At 43.4% G+C, this 23,354-nt stretch overlaps 1 protein-coding gene across 1 annotated transcript in view; it reads right to left on the reverse strand.

Moving 5' to 3' along the window:
• Positions 1-21,127, reverse strand: part of LOC124550977 — a 70,396-nt gene extending 49,269 nt beyond the window's left edge. The window contains exon 1 of the mRNA XM_047125797.1: positions 21,027-21,127. The gene's annotated coding sequence lies outside the window, so the exon portion shown is untranslated. The remainder of the gene's footprint in view (positions 1-21,026) is intronic.
• Between the last annotated feature and the right edge of the window lie 2,227 nt (positions 21,128-23,354).

A 23,354-nucleotide genomic window follows, 5' to 3' on the forward strand; every position in this document is an offset into this window, starting at 1 on the left:
CTTCTGTTTTATTCGATGACTTTCCGTCAATTACTACGAACTGTGACCTCTCTCACAGGAAATCGCAAATCCAGTCACGTAACTGAGACAATATTCCATAAGCACGTAATTTTACTACGAACCGCTTGTGTGGTACAGTGTCAAAAGCCCTCCGGAAATCCAGGAATACCGAATCTATCTGATATCCGTTGTCAATAATACTCAGCATTTCATGTGGATAAAGAGCTAGTTGTGTTTCACAGGAACGATGTTTTCTAAACCGATGTTGACTGTGTGTCAATAGACCGTTTCCTTCGAGGTAATTCATAATGTTCGAACACAATGTATGTTCTAAACTCCTGCTACATATCGACGTTAACGATATGGGCCCGTAATTTAGTGGATTACTCCTACTACCTTTCTTGAATATTGGTGTGACCTTTGCAACTTTCCAGTCTTTGGGTACGGATCTTTCGTCGAGCGAACGGTTGTTTATGATTGTTAAGTATGGAGCTAATGGATCAGCATACTCTGAAAGGAACCTAATTGGTATACAGTCTGCACTAGAAAACGTGCTTTTATTAAGTGATTTGAGTTGCTTCACAACTCCGAGGGTATTTTCTTCTACGTTACTCATGTTGGCTGCTGTTCTCGATTCGAATCCTTGAATATTTACTTCGTCTTCTTTTGTGAAGGCATTTCGGAAGGCTGTGTTTAGTAAATCTGCTTTGGCAGCACTGTCTTCCATAGTATCTCCATTGTTATCGCGCAGAGAAGGCATTGATTGTTTCTTCACATACGACCAGAATCTCTTTGGATTTTCTGCCAGGTTTCGAGACAAAGTTTCGCTGTGGAAACTGGTATAGGCGTCTCGCATTGAACTCCGCGCCAAGTTTCGAGCTTCTGTAAAGAATCGCCAATCTTAGGGATTTTGCGTCTGTTTAAATTTGGCATGTTTGTTTCGTTGTTTCTGTAACAGTGTTCTAACCTGTTTTGTGTACCAAGGAGGATCAGCTGCGTCGTTTGTTAGTTTATTTGGTATAAACTTCTCAATTGCTGCCGATACTATTTCTTTGAATTTAAGCCACATCTGGCCTACACTTATATCATTAATTTGGGATGAGTGGAGATTGTCTCTCAGGATGGCGTCAAGTGAATTTTTATCTGCTTTTTTGAATAGGTATATTTTTCGCTTATTTTTCGAGGATTTGGGGATAACAGTGTTCAATCTCGCCACGACAACCCTGTGTTCACTAACCCCTATATCGGTTTTGATGCTGGTTATTAACTCAGGATTATTTGTTGCTAAGGGATCAAGTGTGTTTTCACAACCGTTTACTATTCGCGTGGGCTCATGAAGTAACTGCTCGAAATAATTTTCAGAGAATGCGCTTAACACAATTTCGGATGATATTTTACGCGTACCTCCGGAATTAAACATGTATTTTCGCCAACATATCGAGGGTAAATTAAAGTCATCACCAACTATTATCGTATGAGTCACGTACGTGTTTGAAATCAGACACAAATTTTCTTTGTACCTTTCAGCAACTGAATCATCTGAACTGGGAGATCGGTAAAAGGATTCAATTATTTTATTCCGGTTGTCAACAATGACCTCTGCCCATACTGACTCACAGGAGTATCTACTTCAATTTCGCGACAAGTTAAACTACTTCTAACAGCAACAAACACGCTATCGCCAACCATGTTTGGCTTATCTTTTCGGAACACCGTTAGGCTCTTCGAAAAAATTTCGGCTGAACTTATATCTGGCTTTAGCCAGCTTTCAGTGCCTATAACGATTTGAGCATCCATGCTTTCTATTAGCGCTTGGAGCTCTGGTACTTTCCCAACACAGCTACGACAATTTACAACTGTTATACCAATGGTTCCTGTATCTACGTTTTCCCTGTGTTCAGCCTGCGCCCTTTGTGACTGAAGCCCTTCTTGTGTTTTCCCGGGACCTTCTAACCTAGAAAACCGCCCAATCCACGCCACACAGCCCCTGCTACCCGTGTAGCCGCCTCCTGCGTGTAGTGGACACCTGACCTATTCAGCAGAACCCGAAACCAACCACCCTTTGGCGCAAGTCGAGGAATCTGCAGCCTACACGGTCGCAGAACCGTCTGAGCCTCTGATTCAGACCCTCCACTCGGCTCTGTACCAGAGGTCCGCAATCGGTCCTGTCGACTATGCTGCAAACGGTCGGCTCTGCTTTCATCTTGCAAGCAAGACCGGCAGCCTTTACCACTTCTGTTAGCCGCTCGAAATCAGAGAGAATCTCTTAATCCAAAGCGACACACATCATTGGAACCGACGTGAGCGACCACCTGCAGTTGTCTGCACCCTGTGCTCTTCATGGCATCCGAGAGGACCCTTTGCACATCTGGAATAACTCCACCCGGTATGCACACGGAGTGCATATTGGTTTTCTTTCCCTCCTTGTCAGCCAAGTCCATAAGGGGCCCCATAACGCGTCTAACGTTGGAGCTCCCAACTACCAATAGTCCCACCCTCTGCGATTGCCCGGATCTTGCAGGCTAAGTGGTTTCCTCTGAAACAGGACAGGCAAAGGCATCCGGCTCAGCGACAGTGTCAGCCACAGACAGTAGGTGGAACCTGTTTGCCAGACAAACCGGAGAGGCCTTACGTGCGGCCGCCTGGGAAGTCTTTCGCCGCCTGCTTCGCCCTGGAGCGACCTCCCACTCGACCGCTGGTGAGGGGTCAGGCTCAGTGCGAGCAGTAACTGGGTTGGCCACCGGTGAGGACCGATCGGAGGACTCTGACGCGCTGGACGTCCGTTGGATCCACACGGCCGTTCCACAACAGTGGTGCCCATCCACTGCAGCCGAAGCTATCACAGCCTGAAGCTGAGAGCGAAGCGCAGTACCTGGCCATATCAAAGACCGTGGAAAACTAAACTATGCAGATAAACGGACTATCGACTCGAGCTACGGAAATCTACTGCAGACCCTGACGAAAACGCACGAACTGTGTCTCGTAAGACGCAGATATCAAGAACCTAACTACCGAAGCACTCAGGTGAAACTAAATAATTTCCCCCTGACAAGGAACTTGTAATATATCACAAAATCGGTTTACTTTCTAACGCAAACGAAAACGCGAAAACTGTGGCTATTATATTTTAAATTGACGCACAGAAACTCAAGAAACTAAACTATTAAAGCACACAGATGATATAATAAAATTCGCTCCTGGTTAGGAACTCGTAAATGTCACAAAAGCGGTTTACTTAACTGTTGCTGCGTCTGTCGCGTTCGGCTACTACTGCTTGGCTGTACGTCATGAACGTAATTATTGAACAGAGCAATGAGTATGAAAGCCCTTCACTTAGTTCAACAATATCTTTAATGACAACACTTGAGAGCACTGCGCCCGTGCAAGTATACTGACTAAATATTTAGGTCCATACGACGACTTCCATTATAATTGAACAGGGTAAGGAGGAAATCAAAACTGGAGACTGTGTCAAAAAAAACTGCATGTTCCCTAAACTGATCTTAGCGGCCCTAGAGGACGTAAGCAGATGTTTGAACTGTGAAAGCGGACACGTGATATCTGTTAATAGCACAGTTGAAGCACCCTCGGTTTGCTGATGAAGTATGAAAGTTATTAGGAACACTAAAAAGACGCTGTACGTTAAAAAGGAGGTTGTAGTTTTTGTGATACTTACGTCTTTGCCGCAAGGAGACTTGTAACGAAGCATATGAGTGAAGCAGATCTCTTTTTATTCAAAGTTTATGTTGGTGTTAGCTAAAGTCACAACTAAGGATTATGTCGGTTGTACCTGACGTCAGTCTTCTTTCTCGCCAATTCTCGTGTAAATTCCGTTTTTGGCGAACTTAATGCGCGGAGGCTGTTTTTCGGCAAGCTGTCGCTGTCTGTTTATGTATGCTGCGATCGCTAATATCCCCTTAATAAGCATAGGGCAGATTATACATGTTGTGAATTCTATACAAATAGGATCATTGGACGTAGCTGAAACTTAGTTGTTGTTGTGATCTTCAGTCCACAGACTGATTTGATGCAGCTCTCCATTCTACTGTATCCTGTGCAAGCTTCTTCATCTCCCAGTACCTACTGCAACCTACATCCTTCTGAATCTGCTTAGGGTATTCATCTCTTGGTCTCCCTCTACAATTTTTACCCTACACGCTGCCCTTCAATACTAAATTGGTGATCCCTTTATGCCTCAGAACATGTCCTACCAACCGATCCCTTCTTCTAGTCCAGGTGTGTCACAAATTTCTCACCTCCCTAATTCTATTTAATACCTCCTCATTAGTTGTGTGATCTACCCATCTAATCTTCAGCATTCTTCTGTAGCACCACATTTCGAAAACTTCTATTCTCTTCTTGTCCAAACTATTTATCGTCCACGTTTCACTTCCATACATGGCCACACTCCATACAAATACTTTCATAAACGACTTACTGACACTCAAATCTATACTCGATGTTAACAAATTTCTCTTCTTCAGAAACGCTTTCCTTGCCATTGTGCTATTGCCAGTCTACATTTTATATCCTCTCTACTTCGACCATCATCGGTTATTTTGCTCCCCAAACAGCAAAACTCATTTGCTAACCTTATACCATCAGCAACACCCGATTTAATTCGACTACATTCCATCATCCTTGTTTTGTTGCTTTTGTTGATGTTCATCTTATATCCTCCTTTCAAGACACTGTCCATTCCGTTCAGCTGCTCTTCCAGGTCCTTTTCTGTCTCTGACAAAATTACAATGGCATGGATTTTAATTCCTACTCCGAATTTTTCTTTTGTTTCCTTTACTACTTGCTCAATATACAGATTGATTAACATCGGGGAAACTTAATACTTACCTATTTAATTACTATTCTGGCTCCAAATATGTAGACTTTTTCCATGCATATTTCCATATTTTGACCATTTGGGGACAAATACCTGCATAATGTACATATAAAGCACTTTGCGCTTAACTGTGTGTATAATACACATATTTTCAGTTCAGATGCATATTTTAATGGTTTTGTGCAGACACTTCAGTTTTTTAGTTTTTATGATCCTGATATGCGCTTCATGAATCGGGCTTGAAGAAGGGTAAGGAGGGGGGGGGGGGGGAGGATAATACAAATAGAAAGTTAAGATTATCACAAGAGGAAGCAACCCTCTGCAGAACGTGTGTGATAAACAGCTCTATTTATCCACAACCACAGCCAGCAAGCCTTTCATTTCATGACAGTGTAAATATAACCTTCTAAGTGAGGTACCATGGCTGACATACAGTGACACAGTAGCAGAGTTGTCTTGTTGAATTTGAACAAACCCTGCCAGAGTGGCTGTCAAGAAATTGGTTGCCTCTAGGTCACACCCACTCCCTGTCAGGAAATTGGACACCTCAAGGTCACACCCACTCCCTGTCACGAAGTTGGACACCTCAAGGTCACACCCACTCCCTGTCACGAAATTGGACAACTCAAGGTCACACCCACTCCCTGTCACGAAATTGGACATCTCAAAGTCACACACGCTCCCTGCAGTTGGCCGGGACTAAGAGCCGTGGTTCACGCACCCCATAGCTTAATTAAAGAAGTATGTGTAAAATTTACAAATATTTCAGTTTTAATGGTTCTAAATCTCTCAAAATAAATCAGTCACTTTAAAATAATATTCTGTTTTATACAGAGATTTTTAAAGCCACTGCTCGTGTAGCTCCTTACAAAGAGAGTCTGCCTGAGTAGCCGGCCGGTGTGACCGAGCGGTTTTAGGCACTACAGTCTGGAACCACGCGACCGCTACAGTCGCAGGTTCGAATCCTGCCTCGGGCATGGATGTGTGTGATGTCCTTAGGTTAGTTAGGTTTAAGTAGTTCTAAGTTCTAGGGGATTGATGACCTCAGAAGTTAAGTCTGATAGTGCTCAGAGCCTTTTGAACCATTTTCTGCCTGAGTTACTGTTACCCCATCAGCCCATCCTTACTAGATGGGGTACTTGATTGGGGGCGGCAATGTTTTATTCTTATAATTTTGGTGCCATTAAATCACTATGAAATAAAATGAATACTTGTATACTTAATTCTAAAGCAAATACTTCTTACATTGTAGGTTTACTCATCATATGATGCCGCACGTATCAGAGTCGAAAAGCAGCATTTGACTGCAAAAATGTGCAGCAGAATGTAATTAACATTTCGACAAACTACTCTAAATTGCCCTCTACAATGAGCCACGTGTCTCCCATAGGCAGACTCAGTACCTGTTGCTGAGGAATTTCAGAGATTCTTCAGTCGTGGCCTAGGGAAATGGGATGGTTTCATAATCAGTAACCTGCATTACTAACTCTTTTGTTTCATAAAGATGGTATTTTATGATGAAAGCGTAAAAAAGAACATGATCTGAAACTGTCACAAATATTTTCGCACAAATTTGCGCCTATACCTTCTTGTGATATAGGTAGTCATTTCCTGTCCACATAAATATGTTGACTGATAACTACAGGAACATCACAGGAAGAAATAGCAATGTTGCCAGTTATTAACCTCACAAAAAGGAGAAGTGAATTAATAAATTGGGAACAAAAATGGCATTGCATATTTTAATGTATTTCAACTTGATATGAAGAGCTACAGACGAGAAATTTAACTGACAGGAAGAAGATGCTGTGATATGCAAATGATTAGCTTTTCAGAGCATTCACACAAGGTTGGCACCGGTGGTGACACCCACAACGTTTCCAACCGATTTCTCATACACAAAGAGCAGTTGATCGGCGTTGCCTGGTGAAAAGTTGTTGTGATGCCCCGTGTAAGGAGGAGAAATGCGTACCGTCACGTTTCTGACTTTGATAAAGGTCGGATTGTAGCCTATCGCGATTGCGGTTTATCGTATCGCGACATTGCTGCTCGCGTTGGTCGAGATCCAATGACTTTTAGCAGAATATGGAATCGGTGGGTTCACGAGGGTAATACGGAACGCCGTGCTGGATCCCAACGGCCTCGTATCACTACCAGTCGAGATGACAGGCATCTTATCCGCGTGGCTGTAACGGATCGTGCAGCCACGTCTCGATCTCTGAGTCAACAGATGGGGACGTTTGCAAGACAACAACCATCTGCACGAACATTTTGACGACGTTTACAGAAGCATAGACTATCAGCTCGGAGACCATGGCTGCGGTTACCCTTCACGCTGCATCACAGACAGGAGCGCCTGCGATAGTGTACTCAACGACGAACCTGGGTGCACGAATGGCAACGCACATTGGAAGCGTGTATTTGTCATCGGCATACTGGCATATCACCCGGCGTGATGGTATGGGGTGCCATTGATTACACGTCTCGGTCACCTCTTGTTCGCATTGACGGCACTTTGAACAGTGGACGTTACATTTCAGCTGTGGTACGACCCGTGGCTCTGCCCTTCATTCGATCCCTGTGAAACCCTACACTTCAGCAGGATAATGCACGACTGCGTGTTACAGGTCCTGTACGGGCCTCTCTGGATACAGAATATGTTCTACTGCTGCCCTGGCCAGCACATTCTCCAGATCTCTCATCAATTGAAAACGTCTGGTCAATGGTGGCCGAGCAATTGGCTCGTCACAATAAGTCAGTCACTATTCTCGATGAACTGTGATATCGTGTTGACGCTGCATGGGCAGTTGTACCTGTACACGCCATCCAGGCTCTGTTTGACTCAGTGCCCATGCGTATCAAGCCCGTATTTCGGCCAGAGGTGGTTGTTCTGGGTACTGATTTCTCAGGACCTATGCACCCAAACTGCGTGAAAATGTAGTCACATGTCAGTTCTAGTATAATATATTTCTCCAATGAATACCCGTTTATCGTCTGCATTTCTTCTTGATGTAGCAATTTTAATGGCCAGTAGTGTAGTTCCATTTAATTAATAACGGAAATCTTTAATCGTCCAAGTTTTCTTAGTGAAAATACACTGATGAGCCAAAACATTAAGACTACCTGCTTAATAGCTTGTTTGTTCGTCTTTGGAACGAAATACATCACTGATTCTGCATATCAGGGATCTGACAGTGTGTTGGTAAGTTTGTGGAGGAATGTGGCGATAGATGTCTACGAACAGGTCATGGAGAAATCAGCAATTGCGGAGCCCAGCCTCACGAACAAACATAAAATATTGTTAAATTAAACAAAAATTCTGTCCTATGCCTCCACGTACTGAAATTCTCTTATTAAGGAGGCTGTTGAAATAAGAATGTACCAAAAGAACTTTATCCGCAATAGCCCATACCATCTGAGCTGTGCATGGAAACGAGCGCTTGATGCAGAGAAGCAGCAGAGGCGTTCCTTCCAAGATTTTCGTTCCAACGGAAGCTGTGGCCCCACCGGCGCACACAGTGACCCCGTCTGCGACAGCAGTACGTAACCGCCGACCAATCAGAAGCCGTCCACGGTATATAAAGAAGCTACCACAGCAGCAGTGAAGACAGTCAGCTCCTGACGATGACGATGGAGGTAATCGTCGAAAGCTCGAGATTTTATCCAGAACTGACGCGGCAAGAATACCGAGAAAGTTCGGCAAGAATGCCGACAATGTTTTATATACAATTCCTTCATGGCGCGTCGTTTTTTTTATTTTTTTTTTCTTACACGGAGAGCTCCCCAGCCGTGCGATCGACTTTTTTAAACTATTTGGCCGAGCGGTTCTAGGCGCTTCAGTCGGGAACCGCGCGTCCCTAGCCTGCCTCGGGCATGGATGTGTGTGATGTCCTTAGGTTAGTTAGGTTTAAGTGGTTCTAAGTTCTAGGGGACTGATGACCTCAGGTGTTAAGTCCCATAGTGCTCAGAGCGATTTGAACCATTTTTTAAAACTATCTGGTGGGCCCTCCTTTGCGAGTAATAAACAAAAAAAAATGGGAATTTTGTGTCAGTCAACAGCGTTAAAAAAGGTGCATTAGAGAGTCTGGTTGCATGGTGGAGTGGCTAGGATAAGAACCTCCCATGCAGGAGGCTATGGGTAATCAGGGGCAGTAATCCTTTTTTGTCATTGTTAAATCTTTATCAAAATGACTTTGACCATTTTTATTCACTTAATTGATTTAAATGTAATTTTTTAAATTCCATTCGTTTGTCACACAATTTTAATCATAATATCTACTTCTTCATTTGCTCCCATTTTTCTTCTTTCCTCACTTGAAATCTTTGTTCATGTGTTTTTAATTAATTTTATGTAATAATTTTGATTTAATTTCTTTTGTTTTACAACCCTCTATTTTTCGTCCACATTATTGCGTACATTATATCTATTTGTCATTTTGCTCGGCTTTCGTTACACTTACTAATCCGTCTCTCATTTAAATTTTCAACTGCGTTATTTTTTCCATGGCGCATTAGGTATTCAGGAAATGTTTTAAATAGTTCTATGACAATTATCGTGCAAAAAAAATCGCACATCTGGTAACAAAAATACATTTTTCAGACCATTGCACAACATAAATAGATCATGTCCCCTTTTGTTTTTTAACTGACAGATTGGAACTTTCAAGCAATTGAATATTATAAGAGATAAATATAATTAAATTCATATTCACTACAATTGCGATTGGAAAAAGAACGGTTTAAAGAAAAAAATGAAACAAATGAAAAAGTTCATATGGTGACGAAAATCATATGACAAAAGAATAGAGATTACATTTAAACCATTTTATTGAATAAAAATAATGATCATAGTAATTTCGATAAAGATTTTAAAATAAAAAAAGTTACTTCATATGAGGAGAATTGTGGAGACAACCTCTTGCATGCAAAGCTATTATCCTATCAAGTATACCACACAGCCATACTACAGAATGGGACTACTTTAATGCTATTGTGCATTACACAAAATTCCGAATTTCTTTTTTCGTCCAGCTGTGCACCACTGAAGACCTCTCCTTGTTAGGGTGTATGAGAATAAGAGAACTTAGCGTCTCCCAAAAATAGCTTTGTCTCGGTTACATGCTTGAAGTCAAATGTTTAACACATTAACTCATATATAAAGTAAACAGACAACTGAAGCTGTTTTAGACACGGGAGCTAGATTTTTTAAACACTCGCGGTTTTAGTGGTATCTATGCACATATTTCAACATACACAAGACCATCTTTGGATATAAATGAAGATTCTTAAGAAGGACACCCTATACATGAATAAGAGTATTACACAGGGTCTATCAAAGGGTTCGAGGCAAATAGTAAATCTGTCCGTGGTTATAGCAACCTTCCTTTTGAAGACGGTAATCAAATACCTTGGTCTCTTCATCGACCATAAGCTAACCAGAGAGGCGCACACAAAATATGTAGCTAAGAAACGCGATATGGTTGTCAATGCAATCAGAGCTATGGCAGGACTCGGTAGGACTTTAACGTCTGCACCAAATTTACTGCACTATGGTATGTCCATTCACTGATTGTAGAAGTTGTTATGGATCTGCACTTGGCACTCAGCTCAACACAATTAATAAATGCCAATAGAAAGTGCTGAAAGCTTGTTAGGGTGCAATACGCTTCACCTCTGCCGATGCTATCTTGGTCGAAGTGCATGAACCTCCAATCTATCTGCGCTGGCCGTACATCTCCGCCACATTTCGCCTTAAAAGGAACCAATATGAATCTAATAACCTGAGACCGATCGCCACAAATCTAACCATGCAGTGCGCAACTGGATGTTTCTGGATCACTAGAGCTCTCCCCCCCCCCCCCCTCCCTCCCCCCCTCCTTCCCCAGCAGCGCAAATGTATGTAGATAATTAGGATATTTCCGGAAATATCATTAGAGAACCTAGACTAAGTAGTTTTAGCATCCCATTTACGGCAAGAAAAAGAGGAATAAAAGTGAGATAGTGTTAATACTTTCATCCTTCCTTACCTCCTCTGCATTACTGCAGATGACGTGTCACTGAGCACATTTGTAGTGTGCATGCAGTACACGTGAGGTGCCTAATTGTTTCCACTGCCCTGTGTGGAATACGTAAGTTCTTGTACACTTCACTAACCCGCTGTCTTCATGATGATGATTTCCCCAGCGCAGAAAACAGCACTCAGGTCGTGGATTCTTTTTCTTGAGGCTGAAATTAACTTCGCAAGGAACTGCTACTACGAATAAACTATAACTCATTTGGGATGCCACTCGCGTTTTTATTGATGTAGACACGACAAACTATTCTTGATCACAACGTATTGAACATAACTTTCCACAGTCATTATATCTGGCTAAAATAACATGAAATACATCCTGCCACGGACAACATGTCTGTCTACTGGAACCGTCAGAACTGGAGAATAAAATTACATGAATCAAATACTACTATTACAGACAACATGTCTGTACCTAGCGACGGTCGGAACTGTAGTAAATAAAATTGCATGAAATAATTTCTGCTATAACAGACAACATGCCAGTCTACTGGAACGGTCAGAACTGGAGAGCAGGACTGCCCGAGACACTTCGCGCGCCAAGCCAGCAAGGCGTGACCCGAACGCCACCGAAGTGCATCGGCAGTAATATCATCAGTCTTTTGCTTTAGTAATACTTTGATTTTAATAATTTTGAAATGACCGATTGATAGCTGGCTGTTGAGAGATGTTTATTTAAAAAAAATGAGGTAATTTGGATGGCAGGTTTAATTAATGATAGCAACTAAAGTTTAACGTTTTGGCGCCCTACCGCCGAACACAGCAGCCAATCACAGAGCAGCAGCATCATGCAGGCGGTCTTTCTCACGAGAATGGTACCGAATCTAACATCTGTCACCGCTACCTCATCCCACATTGCGTCATCTCTGTGCTTCTTGCATCTCCATTGCCCTGGGAATAGCTTCCTGGAGCCTAATATGATGGCTGAAAAAGCCAGATGTATTACACATTTCCAGTGAAACTGCCTAAAGTGAACATAATAACTGGCATTGCCTTTGAGAATGAGACTCACATTAACAATGAAATTCTGGCGGTGTTCTTATCACAGTATCCGAAAGCCATATATATCTACACTGGCGCCATCAAAACCAGTGATTCTGTCGGAAGCGCCTACATGTTTACAAAAGTCTGGGCTATTCAAATTACCAACAGAGGCAGTATCGTGATTGCGGCGCTTGTTGCGTTGCTAGAAGCACTTCGCTTCCGTTCGCGGCTGCCCACTTCTCTGAATTGCCTACTGCCGTGGAGGAACGTAATGCGTTAGGACAACGCCATCCAGTCGTACAGGAGAATCACCATAGTTTCACCATACTGGGGCTCTGACGCACTTTCGACTTTTGCGGCGACCCATAACGACGCCATTTGTTGGATTGGCGTTTCAGTTTTGGCTCGCACGATGTGGCCCATGTCTCATCCAGTGTTACGATAAAGCCTCTCCTTCGCGCTCATAGCGTTCCAAGTGCGTCTGAGCAGCGTCGTAACGCATCCATTCCTGCATTTCCGTCAGTTCATGCGGAACACATCAAGATGCATTTTATCGCATGCCCAGGCGTTCCTTCAGGATGCGAAGCACAGTCGTATGCGCTAATCCGGTTTCGTGGGTAAGCTCACGAATCGTATGGTGTCAATCAGTGTCCACTAACGCGGCAACAGCATGCACTTCTTGTTCAGAGACGCTAGGTCGACCTGCCCGAGCATGCCTCCCACAGTCTGCCGACCTTCGTTGAAGGCTTTTACCCAGCGTGCCACTGTTCAGTACGCAATGCCGATTCCCCGCACGCCTCTTGAAAACCTTGATGACACTGTCGCGCTGTACTAACTCTGGCACATTCAATCTTGATCCAACTCCGTTGTTCCTGTTTCGAGAACATAGTGGCACCGTTACGCTAGACCGCTCGCTCACAAGTGACTGTGTTTCCCTCGATTGTGCACACGCCGGCGACGTGGGATGGGCGAGTCTTTGCTGGACGTAAGGTAGATATGTCAACAACGTGTGCTATCAGCGACAATACTAGAATCCACTGCATGGTGTCTCCACAGAAGTGTTGCCACCATTTAAGTTCCATCCCTCGTAAAAGGATAAATTACCCTTCCATGTTGCACAGTGGTGATAAAGGGTCGATATAAATCCAGTAAATCGCTTCGCTGACAAAGAAGGAAAAGTAAAGGTTTCTTTATTTACGCTTTCTTTTCGTATTACTGTGACATACAACACACTTTAGCCTGAAGCCCAGCCACGAATGTAAAATTGCAGTCTCACAATGTTATCATATGTTATTCGCAACACAGATTTAGTTGCACTGGTAAATGGAATAAGGGGCCAGTTAAATAGAGTCGTACCTATCCAGTGAAGACCAGAACTATATTTTTAGCAATATTTTTCTTTGTCTGACAGCTACTCACAGATACTGACATCTTTGTTACAGGACCTGCAGACTTTCAGATCAATTCCTAGTTACTCGCAATGCTTCAGGTAAAGCTTTCTACACAGCTTGCTCGCTATTAACAGTATATGGTCACCTCAGGGACAGAAAGTGTATGTAGTAGAGGTAAGAGGTATAAATACGAGATGATACTGCCCTAAATTTGTTTTACAGTAAAGTACGACCTATACAGGACGACTGAATGGAGAAGAAATTTTAACTTGCAGTTGTAGATGGACTGATCTTCTGCTGATGATTTTTTGGATGACGGTTAGACAACAACACGAGGGACCACACAAGTACAGGGACTAAGGTAAATAATCTGCAAACCTGGACTGCATGTGCAAGAATAGTTAAATGCGGAAGTGAGAAACTGAGTGACAGGTAAGGGAACAACATTTGTAGTGGATGGACAGTGACTCAGTTGCTAGAATGCAGGGCAGTGACTAGCAGCCAAGTATTTGGAATAACTGAGCTCGAGAACTGCAACTTGTGTAAAGTAAATCCATGACTGGTTTCATGTAAAAATAGTAGAGTGGGATTTGTCTTGTAACCTGTAAGTGTATTTACTACGCTAAGGAGGTTATTGGTTTACTTCTGTGTGGATACTGTGGTGTCACCGCCAGACACCACACTCGCTAGGTGGTAGCCTTTAAATCGGCCGCGGTCCGTTAGTATACGTCGGACCCGCGTGTCGCCACTGTCAGTGATTGCAGACCGAGTGCCGCCACACGGCAGGTCTAGAGAGACTTCCTAGCACTCGCCCCAGTTGTACAGCCGACTTTGCTATCAATGGTTCACTGACAAATTACGCTCTCATTTGCCGAGATGATAGTTTAGCATAGCCTTCAGGTACGTCATTTGCTACGACCTAGCAAGGCACCATTATCAGTTACTATTGATACTGTGAATCATGTACCGTCCAGACCGACGTTCACCATTAATGGATTAAAGTTAAGTATTCCACCAGCTACGTCCTTTTTTCTACATTCTAATTTCCTTGTCCTGTTCCAGACCTCACGCCAGCCTGCGTGAGCTAAAACGCGTGTCTTTCGGCCTCCTCTAGTAACACGGTGTTGGCTCTCCTCCCAACCAAAACAGATACCTGGTGCAGTAATATAACAAACTTATCAGAATAAGGGAGGGGGAGGATGTGCCGATACTTTTTACTAAGTTTATGGTCAATCTGGAAAAACAGAAACAAGAAGTGAGAGAAATTAGAAAAAACCAAAAGGGAAGGAGACTTAACCTGATTCTTCAATTGCATGAGAGAGAAATATCAAAGCTGAACAATGATTAGAACATCTTCCTTCTAGTCTAATAGTCGGTTTGGTTCAATATGAAATACGGTGGAGGCGCAAGTGACAACTCTGGATGCTTCTGTCGCCTAGTTTATAGCAAAAGAGTAACAGAACTGTGATGAATTTCGCAAATTGCGAACTCTGTCCAAAGTGTTCGAGGAGGAGCCAGCATTATTGAAAAATGAGAGTCACTATCTCCAGCGTGGTTTAGCATCATTAAACAAAAAGGTAGTCACAGACAGACGTTCAGATGAGGGATGTAGAAAGGCTGAGAGAGAGAATGACATGTAGGTCGATAGGTTAAACTGTTGTTGAATTAACAGGAGTAGCAGAAAGGCAACAAAAGATATCAACTAGTTTTCACTATGCCCCACCACAATATAAGGTACCAGACGGCAGTAGTGAATTTGTGGGCCTTGGAAAGAGTATACAAGCGAATACACAAGTAACAAATGGTTCAAATGGCTCTAAGCGCTATGGGACTTAACTGCTGAGGTCATCAGTCCCCTAGAACTTAGAACTACTGAAACCTAACTAACCTAAGGACATCGCACACGTCCATGCCCGAGACAGGATTCGAAACTGCGACCGTAGCAGCAGCGCGGTTCCGGACTGAAGCCCCTTTCCAGAAGGCCTTATCAGTTCCCTTCTTATTTGCGGTTTGGCGTGTTCTACCCACCACTCAGTAGTAGAATTATACTCGCATTGGTGGCCGGGAGACCCCCCGCGCGGGTTCTTTAACGCCACTAGGCGACTTGAGAGTGAATGAGGTTAAAATGATGAGGAAAGACACACGACATCCAGTCATCTCGAGGCAGAGAAAATCCCTGACCCCGCCGGGAATCGAACATGGGACCCCGTGCGCGGGAAGCTAGAACGCTACCGCAAGACCACGAGCCGCGGACTTTCGGTATGTGGTTCAATATAATAAGAAACTGGACCGTGTGAATGGAGAGACTTTGTTGTTTGTGCAAGACGTTGTGGGGCGGTGGGTGGAAAATTTCTATATATAGTTGTTGCCATTCTCAACACAGGCTCTCTAACTACAATGTGGGCAACCAGAAAGTGATTAACAAAAACGTGATGCCTGTAAATAAAGTTCACTGTGCCCACACAATGGAAAGCATATGAATTCTATCTATCGTGAGTAGGCTGCTTCCATATAACGTGACTGACGTTTACTAAAGAACAGTACGAGGGGGTAACCAAGAAAAAAGCAGAACTATTTTTTGAAAGCTATATATTTTCAAATCGTTTACAAAACAACCTTATCGCCTTCAAAATACTCTCCATTACAACTAATACATTTCCCCCATGGGTCGTCATCTTTAGAAACGACTGAAAGCTCCTCCCTCGTTTATTTCTTGACTTCATCAGTGTTGTGTAATCGGCGTCCTTTCATGCCCATTTTTATGCGCGGAAATAAAAAGAAGTCACACGGAGCCAGGTCAGGCGAGTAAGATGCGTGGGTCAGCGGAACCATACCACTTTCAGCCAAAACCTGAGAGGGATCCTGTGTGTATAGGTGCGTTGTCGTGATGGAAGAACCAATCTCCTGTCTCTCACAAATCGGATCTTTTTTTAAGAACACGGAGCTCCAAGATAATCCACTAATCTCTGACAGTTTATCAATTATCTGTCGACAATCTATGATCACAAGCTCTCGAATTTTTTCGATGTTTTCGTCGATTCCGGAGTTGATGGACGTCCAGGTTTGCATTAATCGACAAGTCGCCATTTTTAGATCGAGCAAACCACTCGTAAAGTTGAGTTTCTCCAATAGAGTGATCTTGTTAAGTTGTTCTCAACATTAAAACAGTTTCAGCAGCATTTTTACCGAGTAGAAAACAAAATTTCACAGCTGCGCTTTGTTCACTTAAACTTGTCGTCATAAAAAAGCGAAAGAAGAAGAAAACAGTGCTAACAAAAACAGTCACTGCAGATGAACAGCACAAGCCCGGTGAACACAGGCGGAACTGAACTGGTATTCAGTTGCGCTACACACGCCTCGCGGCACGAATGTGTACTACACAAGCTCCGCCCACGGCAATGTTATTCCCGTTTTTTGGGTACCCCCTCGTTTATGCATATATCGGCCGTGAGAGTGTAAGGTGCTGAAAAGCTTGATTGGTGTAGTACATGAGAGAATCACGGGACCAGAGAAAGAAGTATGGATGCCAGATTAGGTCAGTGTTCTAGGCTTCTAGGACAACTAAAGGTAAATGTCGTGTGACTAGGGCCTCCCGTCGGGTAGACCGTTCGCCAGGTGCAAGTCTTTCGATTTGACGCCACTTCGGCGACTTGGGCGTTGATGGGGATGAAACGATGATTAGGACAACACAACATCCAGTCTCTGAGGGGAGAAAATGTCCGATCTACCCGGCAATCGAACCCGGGCCCTTAGGACTGACATTCTGTCGCACTGATCACTCATTTACCTGGGACAACTGAGATAGGAACAGCTCCTGCGGTGAGCCAAGAGTGTGTGACGTAGATGATAATGTTTTCTGATGATGCAGTGGGAATTATTTGAGTACACATTGATGAGATGGGTAATTGAAGGGCAGGCAGAAGGCCATAAGAGTAAGTGAGTAACACGGAGGTGCTGGTAACTGCATTTCATTATTGCAGGCCCAGAGGAGCAACACATTTTTGTTTACCGTTCCATGCTTAATGCTCTTCTGGGGTTAGTTTCTGTCACACTGTTGCAGACATTATATCAAAAAAGGATAAAATATGCATTAGGTACTGGCCAGAGAGCTAATATTAATCAGAGAAGGATAGCATTCTACCGCGGCAGTCCACAGTCTTTTTTGTGGATGTCACCTGTTTTGACAGTATTAGCAGCCAAAGAAAAGAAAAAAATCACCATTCTGCATGCACTGGAGGTGAAGAATCGATTTCAGTGCCATAAATCACTGCACTGTCAAAGAGGGAAGGCGCACTATCAGTTTTTTATAGCTTTTTGTGTTGCTGACCGAAGATAAACATGAAAACGTACAAAAACAGAGGTTTTTTTGCTATTCGACTAGCACTTAAAAGTTACTCTGGCCTGGAGAGGTGTCAAATGTGAAATAGCACACTGTTATCAAATGTTATTTGTAACATTACATCTAGTAGTTTTCTTAAATAATGATGTATGGGTCCGCCCACCCCCCCCCCCCCCCACCTCCCCACTTTGGAGGGGGGATGGGGGACAGAGAGTAATAGAAGGGGGGCGCTGGCTTTAATTGAAATCTTTGCATTTCACATTACAACAGACATCCGACGAACAAATATTGCTAGCGTCAGATCCACCTTCCATGAACCAAGTTAGGAAGCTGCAGCATCGGTAAATAAATGTCGTGTGACGAGGGCCTCCCGTCGGGTAGACCGTTCGCCTGGTGCAAGTCTCTTGATTTCACGTCATTTTGGCGACGTGCGCGTCGATGGGGATGAAATGATTAGGACAACACAACACTCAGTCCCAGAGCAAAGAAAAATCTCCGAGCCAGCCGGGAATCGAACCGCGGCCCTTGGGATTGACAGTCTGTCGCGCTGACCACTCAGCAACCGGGGGCGGACACAGCATCAGTAATTCGCTGATTTATTTCGCAAGAACTGGTCAATAGTTCCTGTCAGCAGGAAATCTGAGAATCAAACTACACGCAGAGGTTTAGTTGCTTACCAAGCATTTACCAATCACCGATGACAATAAACCACTGGACAATGTGACTGCCACTTCTTTACAGCGCTGACTTCAACAGCAGATTGTTAATCGTAGTCACTGTGACGGTCCACACGATTTCAGCCAAGCTTCCGAAACCAGTCGAAAGGTAGTACGTAGGCTGGAAGCTGAGTACTAGTGCATGTTCATTGGAAGCAGTCAATTGGATTTAAAATAAAGTAATCCAAGTTCCTCCATTGCCATGGATAAATGGAAGATTCGCAGTGGGGACAAGAGATCCCAGGGTAGGGATTTACCGAGTGCCTTCTCCTTCGAAATTATGCGATTCTAATAAGGAAAAAGATTCAAATTTAATCAATGTTGTGTGTCTTCCTCTGCTCTTATCAGCAATGTTAGTTCTAAACCAAAGCGCGTAAACATCAAGTTGATAATCTGGCACTACAGTTTAGCAGCACCAGTTTGAATAACGAGGAAGATTGTAATGTGTTTTTTATTTAGCCAACAATAGCTTGAAGAGTGTAAAACTAAGGAGACACCTGGAAAAAAAAACGTCCAAATCGTATGAATGAAACCGTCGAATTTTTACAGCGTAATTAGCAACAACTAAAACGAAATTTCAGATTCCTCAAAAACCAGGTATTAGCTTCTACGAAAGCGCTACGAGCATTCAAGATTTATCATACTTAATTGCAATATGCAAATCAGCGCCCATTGTTTGTGAGAAATTACTTCTTCCCACAACCGTCGAAATACACGGAGAAAGGTTTGACGCGAGTCTGAAATCGATACCACTCTCAGATTATACCGTGATCGTCATATTAATACTATAACGTGACATGAAAAAATAATTACTACCACATCTTCATGACAGCCCAAAATTCCCCCTGAGACTTTATGACTGTACTGATACCGGAAATCTTTCCCAGCTTCTTGTTTTTGTACGCTAGTGTTACGAACGCGAAATACACGAGGACGGTCTATTTTGTAAATCTCTGAAAGGGGGGACCGCAGGCGAAGATAATTTCTTTTCTGTAAATTACTTTTTTGCTGACAACAATCTGTGATGGACAAATTGTGTTGTTACACGTAACGATGGGATAGCAGCGTTTACTGGAACTGAAAAGGGTTTCAAGGAAGAGTGCGCCATTTCTACTTCTGTAAAATTCACACATTTCACGGTACACAAGGATGCATTGTCTTATAAAGTAGTACGAACGGAATTAATGAAGTGCTCAACGATGCAGTCAGTGTTGCAAATTTTGTGAAAGCTCGAGCTTTAAACAGTAGGCCATTTTCCGTCTCTGTGAGGAGATGCGTTCTAATCATGATCGCTTCTATCGCACGCGGAAGTACGTTGGTTGTCTCGTGATATAATTCTCCGTCGCTTTGTGGACCTGAAGGATGATGTTCGTCTTTTCCTGTTGAACAGCTGAACCGACGTTTGTGAGAAACTGAACGATCTTGACGTATCAAATCAAGATCGAAATACTAATATATTTCCAAGAGAAGACTTAGACGTTTGAAAACACAGATGGAGAATAACAACTGCGAGATATTTTCTCTGAATTCGTGAAGAGGAAAGGACTTGCATCTAGAGAAAATTAGTAGAATTGGCGTAGTATCTCAAACCTTCGTCAGCAATTCAAGGACAGATTTCCAGAACCTTCATTTGAGTACGACTGGATCCACAACCCGTCAGATCCTATCACACTACACCATTAACCACACTTAAAACAATAGAACATGAGGAGTTAACAGAACTCTCAAGTAATAAAACATTTGGAAATAAATTTATAGCAAAGTTTCTTACAAACTTCTAAATGCAGATTCGGAATGATGAAGGACAGTGGACACGTTATTACTCTTCGCATGAGCTTACATGTGTGAGTCAACATTTCTCGCAATGGTATTAAGACGAAATACGGGCATCGAATGCGCCTGAAAGGGGATCTGAGAGTGTCTGTTTCAGAGATACACCAAAACTGGTTCTGCTTTCTTCACAAATTCACGTATACACATCACAGTAAACGTGCAAATTAAAGAAACAGCCCGAATTTTCATCGAGTGCATTTTTGCTCTTATTTCCTTTTTGGATGATCAGTTTGAATACAAGAGTGTTTCAATTGGCATTTAAATGTTGACTGTTCTATCGTCAATTGTACGTCGTAATATTTCACATAATAAAACGTTTTAAATACATTAGAAGCAATGTAGACGGAAAAAGCTAAGCATTAACTAACAAATTTGTAAAAAAAAAAAAAAAATGCAGTGAAATGAAGACTTTGTTCAGATCTAATAACACACAGAGTCGTGGTTATAAACTAGAAGTAACCGTTAAGTTTCATCCCCTTTGAATAGCCCTAAATGTGATAATTAAAAAACAATGTTTGATATGTTTGAAGGGCAGTCTGTAATTTTTATTATTATTGTTGTAACTGTTAGTTGCAAAAATTAGAGCGAAGTAAGTGGACTACTTTTGTGCCAAGGACGAGAAGTGCTGAGGAGGATACAGAAGTAGGAGGGAGAGGGCAAAATAATTTGCGTTTCAGAAGAAAAGCACGATGGAAAAAGTTTGAGAACTCCCGGTTGAGCAGGCTAGTCTCAGAATATTGAAATCTGTACTGCCCTTAGCGAGTAGTCTACAGTTATATGCAGGTATAGTTATATGCAGGCATAGAAGCACGTAGAAAGGCGTGAAAAATCGTAATCCACCCAGCGAACTTACGTTTGGAGATATCGGCTCTTGCCGCGTGACACTAACTGCGAACTCGCACAACGGCCGCCCCGCCCGAGTCTTCGTCAGCGGCACTCCGCGCATGCGCGGTGCGGTTTTCCTCTTCGATGCTCATTCCTGCTACTGCACGGCGCGAGGCAACAGCAGCGGCGTGCGTTTTTCCGCGGTGACGCGGCGGATCGCGGAATAGGCGTTCCCATCTGGAAGCGGCGGAAGTCAATGACGGACCGCCGCTGAGGTACGCGCCGTGCATTTGATAAACTGTACCGTGAATCTACAAGAAGAAAGACGAAGTTGGGCCAAGACACAGCAATTCTTCACTTTCTTTACGACGTACTCTTTCACACATTTCATTATTCGTGTTTCCTTATTTCACCATAAACAGATTTGATGATTAACGTTCATGATTCTTCACTATCTCATTTAGAAAACCAATCGCCCCAGTGTTGAGTGGTACTTAAGATAGGTAAATAAAGTAGTGAAATCAATGTGAAATGAAGTAGAAATTAGAAAATAAATGAAAAACTTAGTTTAGTTTAGAAGAATTACACACTGGCAAACAGCGGACAGAGCAACAGTGGCAACGTCCGGCGCTTGCAAGTCAGCACGTTCAAGAGAAGCCATCGCCCTCCCCACATAAGCGGACGCTGTCGAGTCAGCTGTCAGGGCATCGCCAGACCGGCTCACGTATTTCTCAATTGTCACGTGTGATCACAGGCCCTCGCCTACATTCCAACAGCCAATGACCGACATTAAGAAGATTCTTCGAGAAGCTTTTCAACGTGACAGAAGACGCAATGACCGGCTCACGTGTTTCTCAGTCGTCACATGTGATCAAAGGCCCTCGCCTACATTCCAAGAGCCAATGACCGACGTCAATGTGACAGAAGAGGCAATGACCCTGAAGTCGTTCACCTCCAGTGAACTGAAGAGAATAAATACGCGAGATGCAGTGGGCCCGACAAGATAGTTTTCAGTTCAGTTTCGGTGCTGAAGACCGTCATGTAGGAAGAGACTACATCGTACACAGAAGCACCAAGTCCGTCGCTGTGATGGAATAGCAAGGCACAGCCTCGCCGCCAGAAGACAGAAATTAAAAGGTATTTGAAGACTGATTTTTACGTACCCGGGTGACTCGTGAGGACGGGAAGGAGACGGCCTCACATCAGCAGTCACCTGTGAGCTGGAGATGAAGATCTGACAGCCGAAGACTGGCGAGCTGGAGTCCGTTGTTCGAGTCCGGGACGCTGGCGTTCCCCCGCCGCGCCGCTCCGCTGGCCGACGCACAACACTGACACATGTGGCCTCATAGAGAAGAGGAACACTGGACGCCACATCCAAGGTATCACCATCCGATTCACGACTTCGTTCTCAATAATTAAACGGGCCACAGCACGTGCGCGTCTCCAGTCAACTGGGCGAGACGGCGACATCAGATACACAGAGCCAGGCGTACACGCCGCCGCTCACGCAGCATGAAGGCTTCGCGAACGACACAGCTGCCGCTCTCCGAGCCAGAACAATCCAGTAAGAAAACCATTGTACAAATCTTCAACAAATGTTATCTTATCTAAAAATGCTGTTTCATTCTACCTCATACTCGAGCCAAGGAAGAACCCACCCTGCCCACATGTTGTTAAGAGAGAAAAAGTAATTTATTTAGTGTTTTTCACCCTGACATAATGCTTTAGAATCAAATGCCCTTTGCAGTAATGCTTATCCTGACAATTGACTAGCATCAAAAGAGAAAACCCAGTTACACCAAAACAGAAACTTATTGTTTTTTTTTTTCATACTAGCTTTTAGTATTGGAAATTGCAGTCCTAGACGCAGTTTACTATAACGATAGCACTTTACCTGTTATGTGGTAGTCATGTATTTATAACTGAAAATATCTGACAGTTGATCCTCGGTATTTTCTATGTTAAGATCATGTATTTCAACCACTCTGTGAGTGTCAGCTATTGAAACTGCCAGTGAAGTAGTATCACAAAACTCAGCTCCATCTCTAAACTGGCAATAACATTATCATTACCAAGACAGACATAACGTTAACATTCACACCACGGTGATACAAATGGTTCAAATGGCTCTGAGCACTATGAGACTTAACTTCTGAGGTCATCAGTCGCCGAGAACTTAAAACTAATTAAACCTAACTAACCTAAGGACGTCACACACGTCCATGCCCGAGGGAGGATTCGAACCTGCGACTGTAGCGGTCGCTCGGCTCCAGACCGTAGCGCCTAGAACCGCTCGCCCACTACGGTCGGCACGGTGATACAGGTTTACACACTTACCTACACCACAGATGATGAA

The sequence above is a fragment of the Schistocerca americana genome, chromosome 9, assembly GCF_021461395.2.
Source record: "Schistocerca americana isolate TAMUIC-IGC-003095 chromosome 9, iqSchAmer2.1, whole genome shotgun sequence".
In the NCBI taxonomy this organism is placed as follows: Eukaryota; Metazoa; Arthropoda; class Insecta; order Orthoptera; family Acrididae; genus Schistocerca; species Schistocerca americana.